The 7,648-nt window shown below is 35.2% G+C and overlaps 1 pseudogene; it reads left to right on the forward strand.

Annotated features, from left to right (window-relative positions):
- The first annotated feature begins 2,405 nt into the window (after positions 1 to 2,405).
- Positions 2,406 to 2,995, forward strand: LOC120276097 (annotated as a pseudogene).
- The last annotated feature ends 4,653 nt before the right edge of the window (positions 2,996 to 7,648 follow it).

The following is a 7,648-nucleotide window of genomic DNA, read 5'->3' on the forward strand; positions in this document are numbered from 1 at the left end:
TCAAATGGGGCAAATTACGATGTATTTATCGGAGAGACCTCAAGGGATTTTACCCAACAACACCGAAACCAATCGGAGAGAACATGTGAAGGCGATCACTTTGAGAAATGATCGTGATGTTGAGGATAGGCTTCCAAATGAGAAGACTGTTTATGTAAAAAAATTCCATGTCCTGATTCAAATCGAATAAAAATTTTAAAAAATTACACAGAGTCAAAATCATAATCGAATTGGGACAACATATGGTTAAAATAAATAAATTTCATTATATTTGGATATATTCAAGATAAGTCCAGAAGATATTTTTGAGATAATCTAAAATATTCAAATCACAAGATCAACCGAGAGCACAAATCTCGAGGCGATCTAAAATATTCAAATCACAAGATTAGCCGAGAGCACAGATCTCGAGACGATCTAAAATATTCAAATCATAAGATCAGCTGAAAGCCGAGAGCACAGATCTCGAGGCGATCTAAAATATTCAAATCACAAGATCAGCCAAGAGCACAGATCTCGAGGTGATCTAAAATATTCAAATCGCAAGATCAGCCGAGAGCACAGATCTCGAGACAATCTAAAACATTTAAATAGCAAAATTACCCTTGAGAACTTATCTCAAGGCAAAAATAACAAATTACAAAAATTACCCTTGAGAACATATCTCGAGGTATAAATTCAAAATTACAGAATTGCCCTTGAAAGCATATCTCGACGGCATCTAAAATCTTAAGATAATCCGAATATAGTTCCCGAGGCGATGAACGGATCTCGAGGCAATTTAAGACGTACAAATCTTGAAGCACTTGAACACACATCCCAAGGCAAATTGAGTTAAGTGAATAATAATAATAAAATAAATAAATAATGAATAAATAAAATAATAATAATAATAAATTAAAATAATAAAAAAATTAAAAAAATTTTAAAATTTGAAATTTGAAATTATTTAAAATAAAATAAAATATATAATAAATAAATAAATAATATATAAAAATAATAATATATATAGATATATCATAAAATAAAATATATATATATATATATATATATATAAAGAAAAAAAAATTATAATCAAAATCAGATCCTACCTTAGGGGTGGCAATAATCTGTCCGGACCCGCCGGCCCGGTTTTGTCCGGCCCGGAATAAAAAGGGTTTGAACATAAGGTTTGCAAATGCGGGCCGGGTCCGGACATAGAAATTCGGACAACCGGGCCCTTTTAACCCCTAAAACTTTAAAATCCCACAACCTTAGGCCCATTTGTTTTAAGCCCATTCTTCTAAAAACTTTAAACATATATTGTTTTTTCTATTAAGACTTAGATTTTTTCTATAATTTGAGTTGAGTTTTGGATTATTAATGTTTTTGCATTTAATGTGAATTAAATTATTTTTTTGTATAATTTAATATTTGAGCTGAACTTCAAAAATAACTTATAGAATTCGGACAAATTTGGACATCCGCACAACCCGGTTTTTAAAATAAACCGGGTTTGGACATACTAAGTTTGTCCGGGATTTAAAAACCCGGGCCAGTCCGGACACAAGTTTTTTTCTATTTATATTAGTAGTTGTCCGGACCCGGTTTTGTCCGGACCCGAATTTTTGCCACCCCTATCCTACCTACTCATGGGATGTTGGGATTCGGATAAGGATGAGGGGGTTCTGGGGTTAAGATAAAAAAACAAAATTTTTAAAAAGATAAGAGAAGAATTGAGGAGGGATTCAAAAAAAAATTTGAAAAAAAAAAACAAAAGATATTTAGAGGGAAAAAAGGTTAATAATAAGAAAAAAAAATAATGAAAATAATAAAAAAATAAAAAAATAATAAGATAATTAAGAGAAGAAAAAAAAAAGGTTAATAATAAGAAAATAATAATAAAAATAAAAAATAAAAAAATAATAATGATAAATAAGTAAAAATAATAATAATAAACTAAAAAAATAAATTAAAATAAATTAAAAAAAAATAAAAAAATTGAAAGTTGGGTTTTATTCGTTGAGATTCGTAAGATGGGGGAGCTAAAAAAAAAAATTGAAAGACGGAAAATTAAGAAAAAAGAGAGAGAAGGAAAATTCAGAGAAAAAAGAAAAGGAAAGAAAGAAGAAAAGAAGACGAAGGTATATATCTCCCTCTCCCCGTATTCATATAAAAAAAAGAGAGAAAAAATATATCGCCCGCCGCTGGTCGCCGTTGCCATTGTTCATTGCCGTGGCATGCTTGGATGGCTGAGATAATGCCGTCGAGCATGCCGCTGTCGTCGTTGTCTCCATTGCCATTGTTCGTCATCGCGGCATTTTTGATTGGCTGAAATACTGCTCGCTGCTGTGGCTCGCTGCTTGTCGAGGATGGCGTCATCACCATAATCTTCGCCAACTGAAAAGAAGAAAGAGAAGACATAGATGGAAGAAGCTAAAGGTCTCTGTGAAGAAGATGATGGACAAGGGGTGGCAGTCAAACAAAAAAAAATAAGATAAAAAAATAGAAGATTTAAAAAAAAAAAGAAAAAGAAAAGAATGAAGGAGTAAAAAAAATAAAATAAAATAAATCAGGAGAGAAGGACTGCAGCATCCCCTGGTGTGACCGTGACATCATCTTTGGTTGTGAGCGAGAGGTTGCTCGGGCTGGAAGTGCAGAACATAGAGCTGAAAGCCTTACAAGGGAGAAGCTTTATCTAGGCAACCAGAGGATGTGAACCGAGGAATTGGCATACCTGAAGCTCCTTTGGGATGGCTCAAACAGTTCGTCACAATTCAGGGAGAAGCTTAATCTTCTTGCAGTTGGATATTACAGAAGTGGAGATTATTCAAAGAGCCGGCAGTTCTTGGGTCGCCGTCTGGAGATTGCTCCTGATTAGACGCGGGCACTTACTCTGAAGAAGGTTGTCGAAGATTGGATCACCAAAGATGGTGTGATTGGTGTCGGAATCGCTGCCACTGCTGTTGGACTTCTGGTTGGGGGAGTTGCCTCTGCATTAGCCTGGAAGAAGTGATGATATGAAGGCATCTTCTTGGATCTTCGATAGATAGTGCAGGTTGCTTTACTGGTTTGATAATAGGAAAGTATATCTTTGTTCACAACTCCCTTGATTTGGTTGTCTCTTGGATGTTAGAAGTTTATATCACCTATACTAAGTCATACTTGTGTATAATAAATTTTGTTATATTCTGGCTATCATATTGCCTTGCATGCATAAAAATAAAAAAATAAAAAAATTTCAAGGATCACCGAATTTCATATATGGACAGAATTAAGCCTGAAAGCCTGTTCGCATAAATGACATCATCGATATAATTTACTATGTTGCCTTTTATGCATGCATGCATACATGCATGAGATGAAGTTGAAGTATATATACACGTATGATAAATATAAAAAAATGAATGAGAAACATGCATTCTTATTTGTGGACTCCTTTTTTCTCACCCGGCCTTTGATTAGGGTTAGACCGGTTAAAATAAATGGATCACAAATCAAATTTAATTTTTTTATGACTTCAAGAGATTATGGGTTCATGACTTCCATTAGGGGCAAGCCCTTAATGTTAATTACCCTGGATATAATCGCAGGAACCTCCGATTAAGAAATAAGTGTGAAAAAGGAAACAAGTTGTGATAATCAATTTCATTTATTTCAATAAATATGAATTCACGGATTTCATTGAAATACAAGGAATTTGGAATCATCTTGACTTATGCATCTATGTCCGAACTTGTGTCTCGAACATTTTTACACATTTTTTTATTTTTATTTTTATTTTTGAATTTGATTTATATTTAACGTTCTAGATTCTTTATGTTGACGAATCATGAACTTGATTTTGACTTTCCATAAGCTTTGGCTATTATGCTTGTGAAACTTTCTTCAAGTCTTGACCTATAAAACTCTTTGGGTCCTTGACTTGGATGTCTTGAGTTTGATTTTTGTATATCCATATATATGTTATATATGAGCATAACCATTGCATGTATCTCATCACCACATTACATGCCTTGTTGCCTTATTGAAATATATATATCTCATTATTGAATATTTTCAGTGTGGTTTATTTATCCAAAGGGATTGGACAATAAATATGAGGAGCATATAATTTATTTAGATTTGAGGGTAATATGATGAATAGTTTGGATCAAGGGATAGGATTAAAAGGCTGAGATTTCATCATCAAACAACATGTCGTAAGTTCGAGGCATGATAAACGATTCAAATTTGATCGGAGGGCTGAGATTTCATCATCAAGAAACATTGTTTTAAGTTCGAGGCATGATAAACGATTCAAATTTGATCGGAGGGCTGAGATTTCATCATCAAGAAACATTGTTTTAAGTTCAAGGCATGATAAACGATTCAAATTTGATCGGAGGGCTGAGATTTCATCATCAAGAAACATTGTCTTAAGTTCGAAGCAATTAGACAATGAATGGGATATCATTTAAAGATTTGATCAAGAGTCCAGATTTAATCATCAAGCAATATAGTTTAAGTTCGAGGCAACTAGGCAATGAGTGAGATATCATCTAAAAGTTTGATCAAGGGTCCATATTTCATCATCAAGCAAACATGGTTTTAGTTCGAGGCAGAGTGAATGAATGAAATATCATTTAAAGGTTTGATCAAGGGTCCAGATTTCATCATCAAGCAACCTAGTTTAAGTTCGAGGCAGCTAGGCAATGAAGGCAATTTGTTGTAATAAAATGCCTAAATTTGCTTGATTACCCTTTAACTTTGTCACTTTTAGATTAATACTGGTATATCAACATATATAGTTAGGAGAACATTATTTTAATATAGCTTGCATGATCATTCGATGGGCCTTTCATAAATTTTTTTTTTTGAAACAAACTCTATTCACAGGTCACCATGCACACTTCCCATTTTTATTTAAACTCCATGCATAATCACCATCATTATCATTATCTCCAAGGTCATCATTGGTAGCATCATCATCAGCATCATCACTAACATCATCATCATCATGTTTAGCATCAGTATCATCATTGATAGCATCATCATCATCATTGGTAGCAGCATACTATGTGCATCCATTCTCCTTTAATATAGTATGTTGCTCTTGGAATGTTTATACATATAATCCCATGTGTCAGTTAGGTGGGCTCATTTATTTTATTTTATTTTATTTATTTATTTTATTTATATAACATGCACGTAAGTATGCATGTATACATGATTCATTTCTATGCATATTTCTCTCATGGTGGGACCCACTTATTTATTATTATTATTTTTTTTTTATTTATTTTTTTTTTATTTTAAATATTTCAATCTTATCCTCGGCATCAAATATCTCCATAAATTTTTTGGAAGAAATACCCAACGAATTTCTAAAATAAAAGCAATTGTCATTGCTAATCACTCTTCGAATTTGCCATGCATTTCTTTAACCATTAATCGGATATTGACTTAAGCAATGATTTATATAAAATATGGAGAAGCAGGTATTTTTGTAAATGCTTTGATTCTTGCATATTTGATTCCACCAGCTTGTTAGGGTATATATATATATATATATATATATATATATATATTAATATCAACATCTCAGCCCCATAATTCTTTTACTAGTATCTAGTAACATCCATAATGTTGTACCCTCAAACATTATTATCCAACGCACATATATATGCAAGGTTATCAGTTACATAGATAGTGAGATGCATACATACACCAGGGTATGACAAAAATAAAGGGCATTGATTGTTTTGCACATGGGATAATACAAGTGGGCCATCATGAATATATAGCTCAGGAAATGAATCACATGAATACATATCATGACATGTCTCCTTATCATTTATGCATTTTGCGTCTCAGGTCAAAGACGCATGAATTTATGTTGGAAAAACTAGCTTGCATGTGATTATATATATATATATATATGTATTCTTTTATAATATAGGACTCATGCATGAGAATATATATATATATATTACCAACTGGTTCCTCTCCCCATTGTCAGTCTTTGAATGTCGCTTCTTGAACGTCGTCATCTTGATGCCGACCTGTTCATTCCCCAGGTACATCATTAGCATGCAAATATTCTTGAAAATCACCTCTTCTATGATTTCATATATATATATATATATATATTAGCAGTTGTCTTGAGAGATCTAATCTCAGAATCATCTTCTTGAATATGCTCAGCTTTTGGTGCTGCTTCATTACTTTCTTTCTTGGTCGCAAATCTAAGCGCTAAGATCTCTTCATTCATAGTCTAACAGGTTTGTACAGTATTTTAACTCTTGCCTCTGCTTGTTCATCCGCCATCACAAACACCAGGTTTCTTCTCACGATCTTTGAAACGAAAGTTTGATCCATCTTCACACATTCATCTATAATCTTAACAATAATATATTCATCAGATGCAAAGCATAAGATAAGCCTATTCGCATCCGTAAATAGAACAGCAAACGTTAATCCATGTTAGAATTAGCGTGGGTGACCGCAGAATTGGATAAGATCCACTTTAGTATAGAGTTCTATTGATTCTTAATTACGTTGTCGGTTCGACCAGAGAGCAGCTGCTCGATCGTTGTCTATCTACTGCCGAATCATACATGAGCACGGACGATGATGATATCCTCATCGCGGTGAACGACCGGCGTTCCACGTCTGGCGAGAGCTGGTTGTACCATCAGAACCGGCATGCCTCCTCCGGACGTACAATGATCGAGCTGCTTATCAACGACCAGCAACATGATGGCCTTCCGGTGAAGCACTTTCATCCTCCTTGCTCTAATCTTTGGCTCCGTCACTACCAACGATCAACTGTGGAGGGCTTAACTCTCGCTTCTTAATTCGTCCATTTACGGTGATTGGGTGACGCGACATCAGCAACAATGATAATGGACAACGGCGATAGCGGGCAGCAATCTTTCTTTCTTTATATATATCTATATAAGTTTGGTAGGGAGAGAGATAGGGAAAGGATGAGAACTTTCTTCTTTTTCTTCATCTTCTTCCTCAGCCGGTCCTCCTTTGTCCGTTCTTTTCTCCTCCGTCTCTGGCCCGTCCGATCGCATTTCCTTTTGTAGCGTTGTTCCAATCATTCCTCTGATGGGAGATCGTGTGCGGCGTGCGGTCTGGACTTTCGCTTGATGACAACAAACGGTGTCGGGGAGGAAGAGGGTGGTGTCGCCATCGATGAACTTGGAGGGATCCATGACGACGAGCTCCGAAAGCGGCGAACGTGGCCGGCCTTGTCTTCTCAACCTTGTCCTCCTCCCGTTGGTCCCCGTCGGTCTTCTCGGTCTTTTTCTTCTTCTTTTGCTGGTCTTGTTCTCCTCTTCTCCTTGAGTATATGTTTGGACGAGAGAATTCCCGAATCCTCTTCTTTCTAGGTTCGGCTGACGTCCTCTTCTTTTTTTTTTATCTTCTTTCTTTTGTCGTTTCCTCTGTTTATCTTTGCTTTTGGTTTCAGCTTTTCTTCTCCTCCGTCTCCTTTTGCTTTTTAGTTTCTCCCTGGTGTCTTCGAACCGCTCGTCCTCCTCTCCTTTCTTTCCTTTCTTCTTCTTCTTCTATCGAGAAAGCCCCCTGGTCCTTTCAAAATTTTCCCTCCGTCTTCTTTTCTTTTTTATATAGGTATATGCTTCACCGAGAGGAGACCAAAATGCTCCTCCCTTTTTTA

The sequence above is a fragment of the Dioscorea cayenensis genome, chromosome 14 (genome assembly GCF_009730915.1).
Source record: "Dioscorea cayenensis subsp. rotundata cultivar TDr96_F1 chromosome 14, TDr96_F1_v2_PseudoChromosome.rev07_lg8_w22 25.fasta, whole genome shotgun sequence".
Taxonomy (NCBI): domain Eukaryota; kingdom Viridiplantae; phylum Streptophyta; class Magnoliopsida; order Dioscoreales; family Dioscoreaceae; genus Dioscorea; species Dioscorea cayenensis.